This window comes from Muntiacus reevesi, chromosome X (genome assembly GCF_963930625.1).
Source record: "Muntiacus reevesi chromosome X, mMunRee1.1, whole genome shotgun sequence".
Classification (NCBI taxonomy): domain Eukaryota; kingdom Metazoa; phylum Chordata; class Mammalia; order Artiodactyla; family Cervidae; genus Muntiacus; species Muntiacus reevesi.
Window position 1 is genome coordinate 54,601,790 of NC_089271.1, and position 16,731 is coordinate 54,618,520.

General features: G+C 38.7%; 1 protein-coding gene across 2 annotated transcripts in view; it reads left to right on the plus strand.

The window, feature by feature from the left end:
* MAGED1 (MAGE family member D1) overlaps window positions 1-16,731 on the plus strand; it is a 75,402-nt gene that overhangs the window by 23,571 nt on the left and 35,100 nt on the right. The window contains exon 1 of one of the 2 annotated variants that reach the window (XM_065916045.1): window positions 11,204-11,227. The exons of the other annotated variant lie outside the window; for it this stretch is intronic. The gene's annotated coding sequence lies outside the window, so the exon portion shown is untranslated. Of the gene's footprint in view, window positions 1-11,203; window positions 11,228-16,731 lie in introns of those variants that run through there. 2 annotated transcript variants of the gene reach the window in all.

Below are 16,731 nucleotides of genomic sequence, written 5' to 3' on the forward strand. Positions count from 1 at the left end.
TTGTTTGGGTTTCTTACAGTTTTTGTCTTGTAATTGATATCTAGTTTCATAGCACTGTGGTCGGAGAAAATGCTTGATACAATTTCAGATTTTTTAAACTTACTGAGCTTTGATTTGGGGCTTCCCTGGTAGCTCAGACAGTTAAGTGTCTGCGTACAATGCCAGAGACCTGGGTTTGATCCCTGGGTCGGGAAGATCCCCTGCAGAAGGAAATGGCAACCCACTCCAGTATTCTTGCCTGGAAAATCCCATGGACTGAGGATCCTGGTAGGCTACAGTCCATGGGGTCACAAAGAGTTGGACACGACTGAGCGACTTCACTTCACTTCACTTCTGATTTGTGAGCCAAGATGTAGTCTATCCTGGAGAATGTTCCATGTGCCCTTGAGAAGAAGGTGTATTCTTCTGCATTTGGATGCATTCTTCTGCATATCCTGAAGATATCCGTGAAATCCATCTCATAATGTATCATTTAAGACTTTTGTTTCTGTTTTGATGATCTGTCCATTGGTGTGAGTGGGGTGTTAAAGTGTCCTATTTTTATTGTGTTACTGTCAATTTCTCCTTTTGTGTCTTTTAGTGTTTGTCTTAGGTATTGAGGTGCTCCTATGTTGGGTGCATAGATATTTACAATTGTTATGTCTTCCTCTTGGATTGATCCCTTGATCATTATGTAGTATCCTTCCTTATTTCTTGTAATCTTTATTTTAAGGCCTATTTTGTCTGATATGAGGATTGCTGCTCCAGCTTTTTTTTGCTTCCCATTTCCATGGAATCTACTTTTCCATCCTCTCACTTTCAGTCTATATGTGTCTTATGGTCTGAAGTGGGTTTCTTGTAGACAGCATGTATTGGGTCTTGTTTTTGTATCCATGCAGCAAGTCTGTGTCTTTTAGTCAGAGCATTTAATCCATTTACATTTAAAGTAATTATTGACGTATATGTTCCTGTTGCCATTTTCTAATTGTTTGGGGTTGATTTTGTAGATCTTTTTTCTTCTGTTGTATTTCTTGACTATATAAGTCCGTTTAACATTTGTTGTGAAGCCAGTTTGGTGGTACTGAATTGTCTTAACTTTTGCTTGTCTGAAAAGCTTTTTATTTCTCCATCAATTTTGAATGAGATCCTTGCTGGGTACAGTAATCTTGGTTGTAGATTTTTCCATTTCAATACTTTAAATATATCCTGCCACTCTCTTCTGGCCTGCAGAGTTTCTGCTGAAAAATCAGCTGTTAAGCATATGGGGTTTCCCTTGTATGTTACTTGTTGCTTCTCCCTTGCTGTTTTTAATACTCTTTCTTTGTGTTTAGTCTTTGTTAGTTTGATTAGTATGTGTCTTGGCCTGTTTCTCCTTGAGTTTATCCTGTATGGGACTCTTTGTGCCTCTTGGACTTGATTGACTCTTTCCTTTTCCATGTTGGGGCAATTTTCAAGTATAATCTCTTCAAAAATTTTCTTATACCCTTTCTTTTTCTCTTCTTCTGGGACTTGTATAATTCATATGTTGGTGCATTTGATATGGTCCCAGAGGTCTTTGAGACTGTCCTTAGCTCTTTTCATTCTTATTACTTTATTTTGCTCTTCAGAAGTTATTTCCACCTTTTTATCTTCCAGCTCACTGATTTGTTCTTTTGCTTCAGATATTCTGCTATTGATTCCTTCTAGAGTATTTTTAATTTCAGTAGGTGTGTTTTGTTTGTCTCTGTATGCTTATTCCAAAAGAATCTACAGAACAAGTCAAAAAAATAAGAATAACAAATGTTGTTTTGAGTCTTTATTGTCAGAGTCCTTTCCTGTGCTGGGAATCACCATCCACTTTACCTCCTTAGGATGCTCTCCAATTGTGTACTGATCTCTGGACCTGCTGTCGGGGCTGTTCAGATTCTAATCTGGTCCTACTCTTGTGTGTTCTTGCCTCCAACGTCCACAGCTATCAGAGCTAGTGCGTTTTCTTTTGTGGGAGCTCTCAATGGCCTTTTATATATTCCATAGACACAGAGTCTGCTTAGTTATCATGTGGATTTAATCTGCAGTTTGTATAGCTGGTGGGAAGGTTTGGGTCTTCTTCCTTAGCCACACTGCCCCTGTGTTTCAATTGTGGTTTTATTTCCACTTCTACATGTGGGTTGTCCACTGGGGTTTAGCTCCTGAGGCTGCCCTAAAGGGCTTGAGTTTGTCCCTTTGAGGGCCAGGTGTGGAAGTGGTGCAGCTGCTTGGGTCACAGGGGTTCTGGCAGCACCAGGTACTCAGGGGCGTTGGCGGCTAGGGCAGCAGGAAATACCATGCTCAAGAAGAGTATGACACCCAGTGTTTGCCAATACGCTCCAGTATTCTTGCCTGGAGAACCCCTTCTCTAATAGAGAAGCCTCTCAGGCCACAGTCTACAGAACCACAGAGTCAGACAAGCCTGAAGCGACCCTGAGCGCCTAAACACAAGACATTTTTTTGCCAGTGGCAGCTCTGCCCCAGTGAGATTTGAGCGTGAGGGTAGTACAGCTGCTTGGCTTGCAGGGACCCTGGCGGAGCCAAATGTTCAGGGACACAAACTGCCTCCACAGCAGGAGTTATGGCCCTATCAGAGTCTTTTTTCGACCCTCTTGTAGCTGGCAATCAGAAGGCCTCTTTGGCCAGTCTTTCTCAGTAGCTCTACCTGTTCAGGCACTTAAAGGGATCCCTTGTCTGGGGTCCTTCTTTGTTGTTCAGCACATCAGGCACATAGAGGGGTCCCCCTGACGGGGGTCCTACTCTGTAGTTCAGCACATCAGTCACTTAAAGGATCACTCTGACTGGGGTCCTACTCTAGTTCAGTGTGTCAAGCGTTTGATTGGCCAGCCTCTCTATTATTCAGCTGCTGATGCTGGTGTGTGGAGAGAGAGAGGCTACGTGTGACTCAGCAGTATCACTTTGCTTCGATGGCTGCCTGGCTTTCCTCCACAGGCATTTCCCACCATGATCTCCTCCCTCACATCCCCTTGATCCGTCTTGCTGCAGTCAACAGCAGCCCTTGCCCTGGGATTGCTCCACAGTCCCTAAACTCCAGCTCGCAGCTGCTGCCGCTTCCAGGAGACCCGCATTCCTGCCCAGCATATGTATGGCTGAGGCAAGGACTCTCTGATTCTCATTCCATTTAGGCTGCCACAGATCAGCTGTTTCACTCTCAGCCTTAAATGTTTTCCCTCTGACTCAGACAGTTGCTCCACTGTGGGGATGGGATCCCTGCTTCAGGTCCCCCACCCGCCGAGGGTAGGTCCACTCCTACTCATACTCCTATTTTTCCCCCTAGTTCCTTTGTTCTACTGAGTTTTGCATGGCTCTTTATATTCCTTCCCACTGGTCAGGTCCTCCTGTCCAGAGTCTCATTTTTTATGCTTGTTTGTTTATGGCACACCTTTAATTACCTGAATTTAGTGGAGATACACTTATAGTGGTCAAAAATTGTTTGAGTTTATCGACTTTCAGAAAATTGACAAAATGTTTTATATGAAGATGTGAAATATTATGCATCTGTATTATTGACTTTTTTAATCTTAAAACCAATAATAGAATAATAAATAGTTCTAAACCTTAATTAAAATTAGTATTTAATGTACTTCTTGGATCTGACTATATATAAGTTATTTCACTAATATTACAGCATATTTAAAATTGGGCTTCCCAGGTTCCACTAGTGGTAAAGAACTCACTTGACAGTGTAGGAGATGTAAGAGACACAGGTTCAATCCCTGGGTCGGGTAGATCCTGAGAGCATATTTAAAATTAGGAGGTGCTTATTTCATATTTTAGTTCACTGTTTCTTTACTTTTTACTATTGTTATTATTTTTGTTTTCTCTATGCATGTTGAGAATTAGAATTTTCAAGATATTGAAAGCAGTGGCATATTTATTGTGGTTCTCCACTTGATGTCCTTTCATCCTTTGGCTTCTATTTGTGTCAGTCTGTTTAATGCTCTGGCTGCATTTTCATACATACTCACATGGAAAAGGTATTCTAGAATAACTTTTATTATTCTGTTATCTAGAAAACATCCTATTTATTACCAGTTGTACACTACAGTGTAGTCCTACAATACAGTTAGTGTAGGACCCTGTTATCTTTTACAACACCTTGGGCTTTGCTCTATATCACAGGGCGAGCCACCTGAGAATGTCCATTTGACAGATATTGCTTGAGTAGTCTGTTATGCAGAAGTTTCATATACCAGTGTGTGTGGTTTACCAGTTCGGAATTTTGTGACCAGGGATGTGGGAGATCCAGCGGGCTTAGGCTCTGTTTATGGCTTGGAGGTGAAGGGTGTGTTCTATACATCACTGAAGGATGTTTTGAACTTATTTTTCAAGGAGGAGGGGATCCTGGAGGTCACAAAGGAGAGATTCTATGTGGGAAGGAAAATAGTCAACAGGTAACTTCAGGTGGCAATGAGCATGCCTTTCTACTTTTCATTACCTCTATTTGTTTTCTTGGTTATTAGAAAAATATTTTCCCAAGGCCCTGGTAGACAAAAAATGTGAATGAACAAAGGGGGAAGTCATAGTAGGTGAGAGAGGAAAGCATACATAGTCTGAGAATGTCAGAAGTGCTAGGATACCAGTGGAGAAGATCAGTTGATTGCAAACCTTAGAAAAGTTAGCTAGAAACTGTTAATTAATCAATGAAGAAAATAAGTAAAAATATAGTGATATAGATAGACTCTTTGCTGCCAAATAAGCAGGTGTAGTTGAATTAGATGTATTTTCTACTGAGTCTGGTGGGTGAGATAGACACAGACATTGCAACAGGGAATATTCTGATGGTGAGACCAGGGTGTGATACTTTCAGTAGCAATACGGAGGAGGGTATCTCTAACCCAGGGGCAAGGCTCAGAGAAGACCTCCTGGAACGGCCCATGGGAAGAACTTAATTTTCTATAGAAGTAGCAGTTAACCTGGCAGTGGATGAGAATCCTCTGGGTGTTGGGACCAGAGAGCAGGTGGTCATCTAGACCATGTAGGTCATCTAGTCTTGAGCTTGGCAACTACCTGAAGAAATGGAGAGTTGGAGGCCACTCTGGTCTAGAAGAACTAGAAAAGCTGGGCAAATAGAAATAGTTTCATAAATGGTTCAATTTATGCTATATTGATCACCTTAAAAAGCAGAGACATTACTTTGTCAACAAAGTTCCGTCTAGTCAAGGCTATGGTTTTTCCAGTAGTCATGTATGATGTGAGAGTTGGACTATAAAGAAAGCTGAGCACCAAAAAATTGATGCTTTTGAACTGTGGTGTTGGAGAAGACTCTTGAGAGTCCCTTGAACTTCAAAGAGATCCAACTAGTCCATCCTAAAGGAGATCAGTCCTGGGTGTTCCTTGGAAGGACTGATGTTGAAGCTGAAACTCCAGTACTTTGGCCACTTGATGCGAAGAGCTGACTTATTTGAAAAGACCCTGATGCTGGGAAAGATTGAGGGCAGGAGGAGAAGGGGACAACAGAGGATGAGATGGTTGGATGGCATCACTGACTCAATGGATATAGGTTTGGGTAGACTTCGGCAGTTGGTGATGGATAGGGAGGCCTGGTGTGCTGTGGTTCATGGGGTTGCAAAGAGGACACAACTAAGCAACTGAACTGAACTGATTGATCACCTCAGCCTTCATGGAAGAGCAGCCACTTCCATTTCCCTATGAAATTATCAGTTTCTCTATATGCCCTCATCTTGATCTCATAAAGGTGTTCTAGTATATCTTCCTATAAAATTTTTGTAATCTTCAGAATTAGATTTATGACTCACTTTGAATTCATTTTTATGTATTGTATTATGTAGAGATCTTAATTTTTTTCTGAATGATTAATCAGTAGTTCAAGGACTGTTTATTGTGTTGTCTGTTCTTTCTCCACAGATTTATAATGCTATCTCTATAATATACCAAGTCGTTATGTATGTATATATTTATATATCTGTTTTTAGATTTTCTGTTCTGTTCTACCGGCCTATTTGTCTCTTCTATACTAGTATTACACTGTTAATTACTGTAGTTTCATAATGTATCTGATATTTGATAGGGAAAGACCCCTTCCTTATTCCTCTCCCTCATAAGTATGTTCTTTGCTGTTTACCTTTTCATGTGAATTTTGAGATAAGGTTAATATGGTCTCTAAGAAACCGAAATTTTGATTAGAACTACATTTTGGTTATAGATTATAGATACAGAAATGGCATCTTTACAACAAAGAATGTAGTTTCTCTCTTTTATCTAGGTATTTTAATGTCTTTGAAAAAAGTTTTATAATTTTCTCTGTAAGGGTCTCATATCTGCTTTGTTTCTTTGCACTGATAGTTTTTGTTGCTCTAGTTAATATTTTTAAATTATACTTTGTAATTTGTTGTGACTAGAGTATGGGAATGCTTGTTTATAGTGTATGGTTTTTAGATCCATTCACCTTACTAACCTTTCTCCAGGCCCAGTTGTTCATTTGCAAATTTTATTGAGTTTTTACATAACATTTATATAAAACATACATAGAAGGGAGAAGGTGAGGGTGGGATGTTTCAAAAGAACAGCATGTATATTATCTATGGTGAAACAGATCACCAGCCCAGGTGGGATGCATGAGTCAAGTGCTCGGGCCTGGTGCGCTGGGAAGACCCAGAGGAATCGGGTGGAGAGGGAGGCGGGAGGGGGGATCGGGATGGGGAATACGTGTAACTCTATGGCTGATTCATATCAGTGTATGACAAAACCCACTGAAAAATAAAAAATAAAAAAAAAGAAGTGTGTTTTATACATGAATTATACAGTTCAATCATTACAAAGTGTTTTTGGTTTGTTAATGTAATTTGTGAATAACTGCAATTGTTTTTCCCATTCAGTCCTTATACCTCTGTAAGTTGATGTCATTGTAGATAAAGTAAAGTAGAATTCTTTTTTTAAATTAATTCTTTTGTGAAACAGTTTCACTTGAGCATCTCTGAGGCTTCCTGCTCTAACGAGCTGTGTTTGATGTGTAAATACTGCAAAATTCATCAAAGAAAGGAAATTACCTTTATTTGGAAATTTTACCAGTACTAAATAAAAAACCCTATTGTTGTTTAGTTGCTAAGTTGTGTCTGACTCTGCGACCCCATGGGCTATAGCCTGCCAGGCTCTTCTGACCGTGGGATTTCCCAGGGAAGAATACTGGAGTGAGTTGCCATTTCCTTCTCCAGGATATCTTCTCAACCCAGGGATCAAACCACATCTCCCACATTGCAGGTAAATTCTTTACCACTGAGCCACCAGGTGGTAGTATTTCAGTTAAGTGACTACTATCTGGGTGGTGCTAGTGGTAAAGAACCTGCCTGCCAATGCAGGAGATGTAAGAGACCTGGTGTTCGATCCTTGGGTCAGGAAGATCCCCTGGAGGGAGGGCATGGCAACCCACTCCAGTATTCTTGCCTGGAGAATCCCATGAACAGAGGAGCCTGGCAGGCTACAGTCCATGGAATTGTGGAGTCAGACACAACTGAAGCGACTTAGCACACACGCACATCCAGGATTTGGTCTTTAGCATTTGTGAAATGCTAAAGTGAAAAAAAAAAGAAACTTGGTGATAAACAAATACAAATTAATTTACTGAGACTAAGAAAGATACAGAAAGAAAAGCACACGTCTTACACTAATATTTTCTTTCTGATAGCCAGAATACTCAGGTCCTCTCTCTAGGGCATGTCATTTGGGGTACTTGGAAAGTCAAACTAAGAAAACATCATGTTGCTCATTATAAGCATGGAATTAAAGAAAATAGAGTATCTCACAAACATGGAGTTTTTTGTGCAGCTATGATTTGTCTGAGGAATACATTTAGATGTTCTACCCTCTCTTCATCACATCCCAAGTAGTTTGAGAGGCAGCAAGATGTAGTGAAAAAATATTGGACTTTGTAGCCAGCAATTAGGGATTTGAATCCTAGTTCTTTGTGTACTGACCTTAGATGTTTCATTTTTCTCACTAGTGAAATAAAAATCACTACAAATATATCCTCTCAAAGTATTTCTTACATAGTGAGTCCACTAGAATCATGGCTTTATGTTTGTTTACCGATGCCTATGGGTAGAGAAGAAAGTGCCAATGATCCATACCCAAATTGTCAGAATGATCTTAGAAGTATTAATCTGTTTTTAAATGGAGAGATGGCAATTTCAACTTTATCACCAGACGTATTAGTTACCTATCGCTGCTGTAAAAAAAATTGTGGCATAGATAATAAACACAAATTTAGTAAGCATAAATTTACTGTCTTGCAGTTCTGGAGGTCAGCAGTCCTAAAATCAATGTATTATCAGAGTTGAGCTCCCGCCAAAGGTTCTGAGGGGAAATCTTTTTCCTTGCTTTTTCCAGCTTCCTAGAGGCTGCCAGCATTCCCTTGGTTCATAGTCTTTTTCTCCATCTTCAGATCTACCTGTATATCATCTTCATCCCTCTGACTCTGACCTTCTACTTTCACGTTCATAGTTCCTTCTCTGACTCTGATCCTCCTGCTTCGTTATAAAGACTCTTGTAATTACATTGAGTTCACCAGGATAATTCAGGATAATCTCTTCATCTCAAGATCCTTAATCACAAATGCAAAGTTCCATTTACTATGTAAGGTGACAAATTCACAGGATCAGGATGTGGACATCTTGGGAAGGCCATTATTCTGTCTACCATACCAGGTTAATGAATTACCAAGTAAGAATTATACATGTCTTTTGTGGGTTATTTTCATAGAACGAAACATCAATTTCTAAAGTTGTAGAAGTCTTATCCCTGGAAAGATTTGTATTAACAGAGAATAGAATTAGTTGGTAGAAGTTATGAATATTCATAAGTCTTCGTATTGTAAAAGAGCACAAGATTGACATCTTATTAAAATTCTCAATTTAACACCTTTCAAATTTAGAATATTTGAAATAATTGTGAAGCAAAATGATTTCCACCCCTCCAAGGCTGTAGGGGAGTGAGTACAGAGCCCACATCTCTTTTTGAGTTTCCTTTTGTTGATTGTGAACATTTGCATTTGTAAAATTAGGTTCTGGACTTTTACTAGCTATATTTTAAAGAAAAAGCAGGTCTGGAACCCAATTTTGCTTTTAGAAATGGAAAAAATATATGAAAAGGATTTTATTTATTATCAATGAAATTCTGTATTTTGTGTCTCATAAAGTAGTTGTTAAGATTTATTTTGTGTCTCATCAAGTAGTTGTTAAGATTTAGTGTGATCACTTTTGCAGAGTTCTTATACCTGCTTGGTGAGTAAGAACAATTTGAGTCTTTTACAGTTTTCTGGGGCTTTCCAGATGGCGCTAGTGGTAAAGAACCCACCTGCCAATATAGGAGTTGTAGGAAACGCAGGTTCAATCCCTGGATCAGGAAGATCCCCTGGAGGGAGAAATAGCAACTTACTCCAGTATTCTTGCTGGAAAATTACATGGACAAAGGAGCCTGGCAGGCCACAGTCCATAGGGTTGCACAGAATCGGACATGAGTGAAGCGATTTAGTGTGCACACACCTATACTTACATTCTTCTTTCCACCTTTTGACTCTTATTAATTTCCTCTGACTTAAATTTTCCAAATTATTTTCCTAGTCTCCTGACTGAAGCTATTCCTTGAGCTTTTCATTTGGGGTATTGTATTTTTTTTAAGTTTGATTAGGTTTAATTATGATATACTAGTTGTAATTTCCTGTTGCTTGGAAATATCTTTAAGTTTGTTATTTATCTGTGAAAAATACTTATTTTATGGCTTGTGTTCGCTAATCCCAGTGTTTGAAATCTTTTCTGTTATCAGCTGATCCTGTTGATTTGCTTCTTTGTCTAATTCAAGGTTCAAGGATCCCAGGGCAAGTCCTGTAGTTCAACTTGAGCTGCAAAATGACCTCCTTCTCGTCTATCCAGCTGGTTGTAGGGAGGGTGTCCTGATAGTTTTCCTACTCTAAGTAGTTGTGGGCTTTAATCTGTTTCCTTTGCCTTTCAAGACAGCTGAAATAGAAGTTAAATTTGTGGGGATTGCCCTCAGGGCAGAAATTACCTCTGCTTATATTTACTTCTCTAGGTTCCCCTTTTCTCATGGTGTTGCTCTGTTGCCATATTTTTATTGCCTTTTTTGTTGTTTTCAGGTAGTTGTTACTTCTTTTTTACCAAGATTTTTTTCAGTTGTCTTATTATGAGAATTTGTCCAAACAAGCTGGGGGGCAATTACCAGAACTGGAAAATTTTCCTTGAACTCTTTCCTACCTTTTTTTTTTTGAGATAAGATTTAGGCTCAGGATGTTTCATTATCTTTTGGGTTTTATTTTCTTCATTTTAGAAAGGAAAGATCTGTTGGCTGAATTAAAATGTGCAACCTAAAAGTTGGGAATTAAGTTTGATTCAGGAACCTTACTGAGGGAGGAGACAGGAGGTTTTTTTTTTTTTTTTTCCTGGGGAAAAAATGTACTCAGACATCAAAATATTATTGCTAATCACAAAGATATACATCTCTAGTTAATGATTTTAGTGTTTATGTTTGGGAAGATGCAAGAGTCTGGGATCAATTTATTTCTTACATATGCATCTTATGACTGTCTAGAGCAAGTATCCCCAGCATAGAATGCTTCCTGTTTTTCTCTATAGTGAATTCCCTTCAGAATGAACCATGTGGAGGCGGCAGGGGGCGGCTCCAGTGGTTGTTGACTTGATGGTGGGCAGCATTTGTTGTTTACTGGAATGGCAGGCAACATTCTGTTTCCACACATCCTGTGCTCAAAAAAGTAAAGATACTTGTCCAAAGTCCAATAGCAAGGAAGAAACAGCATGTTTAGCCTTGCTCTGTTTAACCCTGAAGCCTGTGTGCTTAACCAGTTCAGTGCACTCTAACCTTTGGATTCCAATGTTTTTTGTTTGTGGATTATGGAACAAATCCATGAAGAGTAAATGACATTTTTTTTTTATCAGGTTTTATCGATCAAGGTCAGTACCCTCTCCCTGGCCCTTGGAAACACAACCATTTCCATGCCTCTTTCGTAAGACCTTTGCCTGGCTCTGAAACTTCCTGAGTAAGAAACCCCCTTCCACCGCCCTCCCTATACCTTTCAGAACTGAATTTAGGGACATGAAGTACCCCAGTTCTAACCACGAAGTTTTGTTTCCTTTTCAACTGCAGAATTTTCCACATCAAAAGACCAAAATAAATTCCCAGCTGAATTTTGAAAGAGCTGAGGACAAAGAAACCCAGAAAGAAGTTCTCTTAGGTGAGCACAGAAAGGAAACTGAGGCAGGAAGGGGCTTGTGAACTTATACCTTTATTAGGTAGTGTTAGGGTAATTTTGGAATTTTGGTTGGTGAATGCCCACAGGCCCCTTGGCATGGTGGGAAAACACAGGTTAAGAGCCTGGCATACTTGAATTGGCTGTCAGTTCCTATACTTACTAATTCTAAAATACTGAAGTCAGTTCCCCTCTCTGATCATCAGTTTCTTCATCTATACATTTGAAATACTAATATCTATCTCTCAAGGTTTTCCATGTGAAGTACAGCCTTTCAGTGAAGTCCTTGTGCTTTTGTTATGTTTATTGTTGCAACTGTAGGGGCAGGAGACTTTTTCCTTCTTCCTTTCTAGGTTCTTTGACTGGTCTAATAATTGACATGTGACAGATTAACAGGAGAAAAACTAATTTAATTTTTTAAATTAATTTATTTTAATTGGAGGATGATTGCTTCACATATTGTGATGTTTTTGCCATATATCAACATAAATCAGCCACAGGTACACACAGGTACACACGTGTTCCCCCATCCTGAATCCCCCCACCCTATCCCTCTGGGTTGTGTTGTCCCAGAGCACCAGCTTTGAGCACCCCGCTTCATGCACCGAATTTGCACTGGTCATGTGTTTTACATATGGTGGTGTACATGTTTCAATGCTATTCTCTCAAATCAGAAAAGCTAATTTAATTTTGTATATACAGGAGTCCTACAAAAATGTGAAACTCAAGTGACCAGAGTAGAGCTGTTATACCTTTTAGACAAAACAAAACCCAATAAATTTATGAAGTATCAACAAGGCATAGAGGGTTTGGGGCTAGAAGTAGTAAATAGTAAAGAATTAATAAGGTTTTTTGTCCAGCCTTCTTGGGCTCTAAATTACCTGTCTCCTGTGATAACGATGCCTTCTACCCTTCTGGTACAGGGAAGATATCTTTCCCTTGAGAAACTTTTCTCCTGCTTTCAGGGAGACAAAGGAGGTCCAGAGTATCCTTGTACCAGCTATTTCTCAAGTACCTTTAATTCAAAATAATTCAAAATAATCAATATGCCAACATGGCATATTTTGGGGTGACATTCTGAACCCTTGTACCGCTCTCAAACTCTCCATCTGGTGGTTGCCACAAGACCAGGCAAAGGAGAATCTTTTCTTATTTTCTTTGTGGCTACCTTTTTGTTAGCATGCCCAGTTACTTCTTACTTCTCTATTGCTTCCCCATTTTCAGTACCCTGAAAATGAATCTCTTGCTGTCTCCCTTCTTCCAAATCCTTGCTTTTCACTCTTAGCACCTCCTTTGTTCAGGTCATCTTCTTATTTCTCTACTCAGTTGAATCTCCTTCACTGTCTCTGCCACTACCTTCCAAACAAACCAGTCATCCTGACATTACTTTGCTTCTCCAAGCCTTCCTGAGTTGAGCAGCTACCTAAAAATGAGATAAAGCCAAGAAGTTCCTTGGTCTTACTTTTCTGACCAATTTTCTTTCTACCTCATTTTGGCAGCTTCATCAAGTAAAAGTTATATGATTTTTTTCCTGTCTGTTCTTTTTTAATTGTTTGCTTATGGATATCTTTACCTTTTTAACATATTTTGTATTATTAAGGTAGAGATATGCTCATCATGAGGAGTTTTGGAGACTAATAAAACTTTATAAGGAAGGAAATAAACTTGTTTATTTCATTACCCAGCTATAAATCCTATTAATTAATTGATATATTTTCTTTCAGTATATACAGTTTTGTATCCTGCTGTATTAGTTTGCCAGTACTGCCATAATGAAATACAGGGTGTTGATAGGGTTGGTTTCTTCTCAGTCCTCTATCCTTGACTTGTAGATAACTATCTTTTCCTCTGTGTCATGTCTTTACATGTTCTTCCTGCTATGTGTCTCTGTGTTCTAACTTATTCTTGTAAGGACACCAGTCATATTGGATAAAGGCCTGCCCTAATGACCTCATTTTAACTGAATTACCTCTTTAAAGGTCCTATATCCAGATAGTCACATTCTGAGGTATTGGAGGTTAGGACTTCAACATGAGAATTTTGAAGGGATGCAATCAGCTCATGCTTTCTCCTCTAAAACCTGCTTTCTTTAAAAATTATCTCATGAGAATCTCCCTTGTCAGTAACAATTTTTGGCAACATTTTTGATGTCTGCATAATATCCCATCAGAAGAGTATACCGCAATTTGTTGAATATACTGCAGTTTCCATGTTTTTGGATATTTTGTGTTCCCAGTTTTTTCACTAATATTAATGCTTCAATGAGTCATTTTGTGCGTGAATTTTTATTTGCATATCTGACCATTCTGTTGGATAGATTTTCTAAAGAGTGGCTCAAAAGGTACAACTATTTTCTGACTCATAATTACACACTGGGAAGTTGTTTTCTAGAAATTGGTACCAATTTACATTCATACCAGCAAAGACAACAGTCAAACATGCACTCATATAAACTGCTTGGTGAGAATGAAAGAGGAACAGTTAACCTCACATGGTTGTTTCAATTTACAGTTATTGATGACTATTAAGGTGAAATATATCATGTGTTTATTATCTGTTTGTATTTCCTTTTTGTGAATGGTTTACACATATTTTTTACCCATTTATGTTTGAGGATCTATCATTTATAACTAAGAGTACGATCTACTCGAAAGAGGGAAATTTCAGAAAAAGCCAAATTTCAGAGAATATTATGGATCCAGAATCCAAGACCAATTGGTCAGAGTCTCTTTTGTGGAGAAGACTAGCATGTGATGACATAGGCTTCAAGAAAGCTTGGCAGGAAAGAATCTAACATGTTCCCTTTTCCAGGGAGGTCTGTTGCAGGCGCAACACTGCCTGCCACTTATAAAGATAATCCTACTGAAGAGAAAGGCTGAGAGTGCGATGGCTGAGAATAGGCTGAGCTAGATGTCTGCTATATGAGGAAAACCTCTAGAAGAAAGAGCATAGAGTTAACAGTTCCTAGGACTATCACTCTGCAAAATTTTTAGAATGTGTGAGACATGGAGAAATTTTGATGCACAGAAATCCTATGTTTATGATTAGTGTCTGAAAGCTTTTTGATGTTGTTATTAGTGTTCATGGTTGATGCCTCAGAATACTCTAGTAGAGAGAAATCCTATGAAGGTAATGAATATAAAGTAATTTTTAGTCATTGAGGTTGGTTTTATTTGACATCTGAGGATTCACTCCTGAGAACTTATTCATTCATATGACTGTAAAAATGTGGGAAGGCCTTCAGGCAGAGCTCAATTCTCTTTCAACACCATAAATTTCATAGGGTGAGGAAACATTCCCAATGTGAAAGAAATTGCAGTGAATAATCAAGCTTTTTCCAGCATATGAAGAAGCATAGTGAAAAGAAACCCTGTGAATGTATTAACTGGAAAAGACTTTAGGACAAGCTCAGAGATTTTCTTTTGAAACATGAGAGAGAGAAGAGAAAATCTGATGGAAAAAAAAATCCTCCATGCTTGTAATGCCTGTGTGGAAAGCTTTTCAGATCCAGTTCAGTGCTTACTAAGCATGGAAGAATTCATGGTGCAAAGAAACCTTATGCATGTAATGAATGTGGAAAAGAGATTTTGCTGTTATCAGCCCTATAGAACATCAGAAAATTCATAGTGGAGATGGAAAGAGATCCTTCTTTATCATCGGCAAATTCATGGTGAAAAGAAACTACTAGAATGAAGAAGGCTTAAATTAGACGCTGTCTTATCTATCATTAAATGATTCATAAAGGCAAGACCCTCTGTGTAAATAAAAATTATAAGTATGCTTTCAGCAGGATTTAGCCTTATTTGATATCAGTGAGTTCACATTGCAGTAAATGTAGAAAGGCCTTCAGTTTGAAGTGTAATTTTACTCAGCATTAGACAATACAGGAATCGTATTAATGTAATGTTGTGGAAAGGTCTTTGTGAGAAAAATCGAATTTTTGTAGAAATGAAAAGAAGGTTTATAATAAAAGTTAATTAAAATACTTTCCAATTATTGCATATAATTATGCACCTACCACGTGTGAGAGTTGGACCATGTAAAGCAGACTGAGCACCAAAGAACTGATGCTTTTGAATTGTGGTGCTGAAGACTCTTGAGAATCCCTTGGACTGCAGGGAGATCAAACCAGTCAATCCTAAAGGAAATAAACCCTGAATATTCATTGGAAGGACTGATGCTGAAGCTGAAGCTCCAGTAATTTGGCCACCTTATGCGAAGAGCCAACTCTTTGGAAAAGACCCTGATGCTGGGAAAGATTGAAGGCAGAGGAAAAGGGGGCGACAGAGGATGAGATGGTTGGATGGTATCACTGACTCAATGGATATGAGTTTGAGAAACTCTGGGAGATGGTCAAGTACAGGGAAGCCTGGCTTGCTGCCATACATGAGGTCATAAAGAGTTGGATATAACTTAGCAACTGAACAACAGTCACATCCTAAGCACTATAAGAACTTTACATAGTTTGTTTAATCATCTAATTCTTGCAGCAGTCATAGTAGAGGAACTCTGATTCTTTTTTTGCACATGAAGAAACTGAGAAAAAGAGATGAAAGAATTTCCCCAAGGTCACAGAGCTATCACTGGAAGAGCTAGGATTTGAATCCCAGAGAGTTTAATTCTTCTGAGTTTATAATGGCAATGTGCAAATCTTCAGAGATGTGTTAGTCTTTATTTATCACTATGGGATTCATTCCAGGAATCACAATTCATTGTTCAGTGCAGTGAGTTTTTGTAGCATTCAGTCGATTTTGGAATCCTAAATACTCCTAGAAACTGCACATTAGGCTCCCAAAAATGGAGTAAAGGTTATAAAGAGTTTATCCTATAGCTCCTTTGAATAGGGATCACCTCCAATTTTGAAAGATTTCATTAATAGCCTGATTCTCTTCTCAGATGTTCTCCATAACCACTTCTCATGGTGTAGACTCTGAAATTGGCAAAGACAGTTTTGTTGTTGTTTTTCAGTTGCTAAGTCATGTCTGACTCTGTGACCCCATGGGCTGCAGGGAGGAAAGAAGATACTAAGTTGCTGGCTTTGATAATGAATAAAAGGGTCATGAACTAAGAAATGTATACACTCTCTGGAAGCTGGAAAAAGCAAGAAAATGGATTCTCCCCTAGAACTTCCAGAAGGAATGCAACCTTGTGAACTCATTTTAGACTTTCAACTTCTAGAATTATAAAAGAATAAATGTAATGCTGCTTTAAGCCACTAAGTTTGTGGTAATTTGTACTGACGATAGGAAACTAATACACTGTACAGGTAGCCCAGTTTGCCTGGAGGTTCCAGGCCAGTTACTTCTGGCCATGAAAAGTCTTGTCCAGTATAGCCCTGTGTCTATACATGTCATCATTTTATATATATGTTATGGTCTTAAGATTTGGAAACAGTGCTCCAATAAATCGTCTGTTTAAGAAAAGAGCTTTTACCCTTTTCTGTACTTTTCCCAGAGGTCCTGGATGCAGAAGGAATGAAGATATGTCGA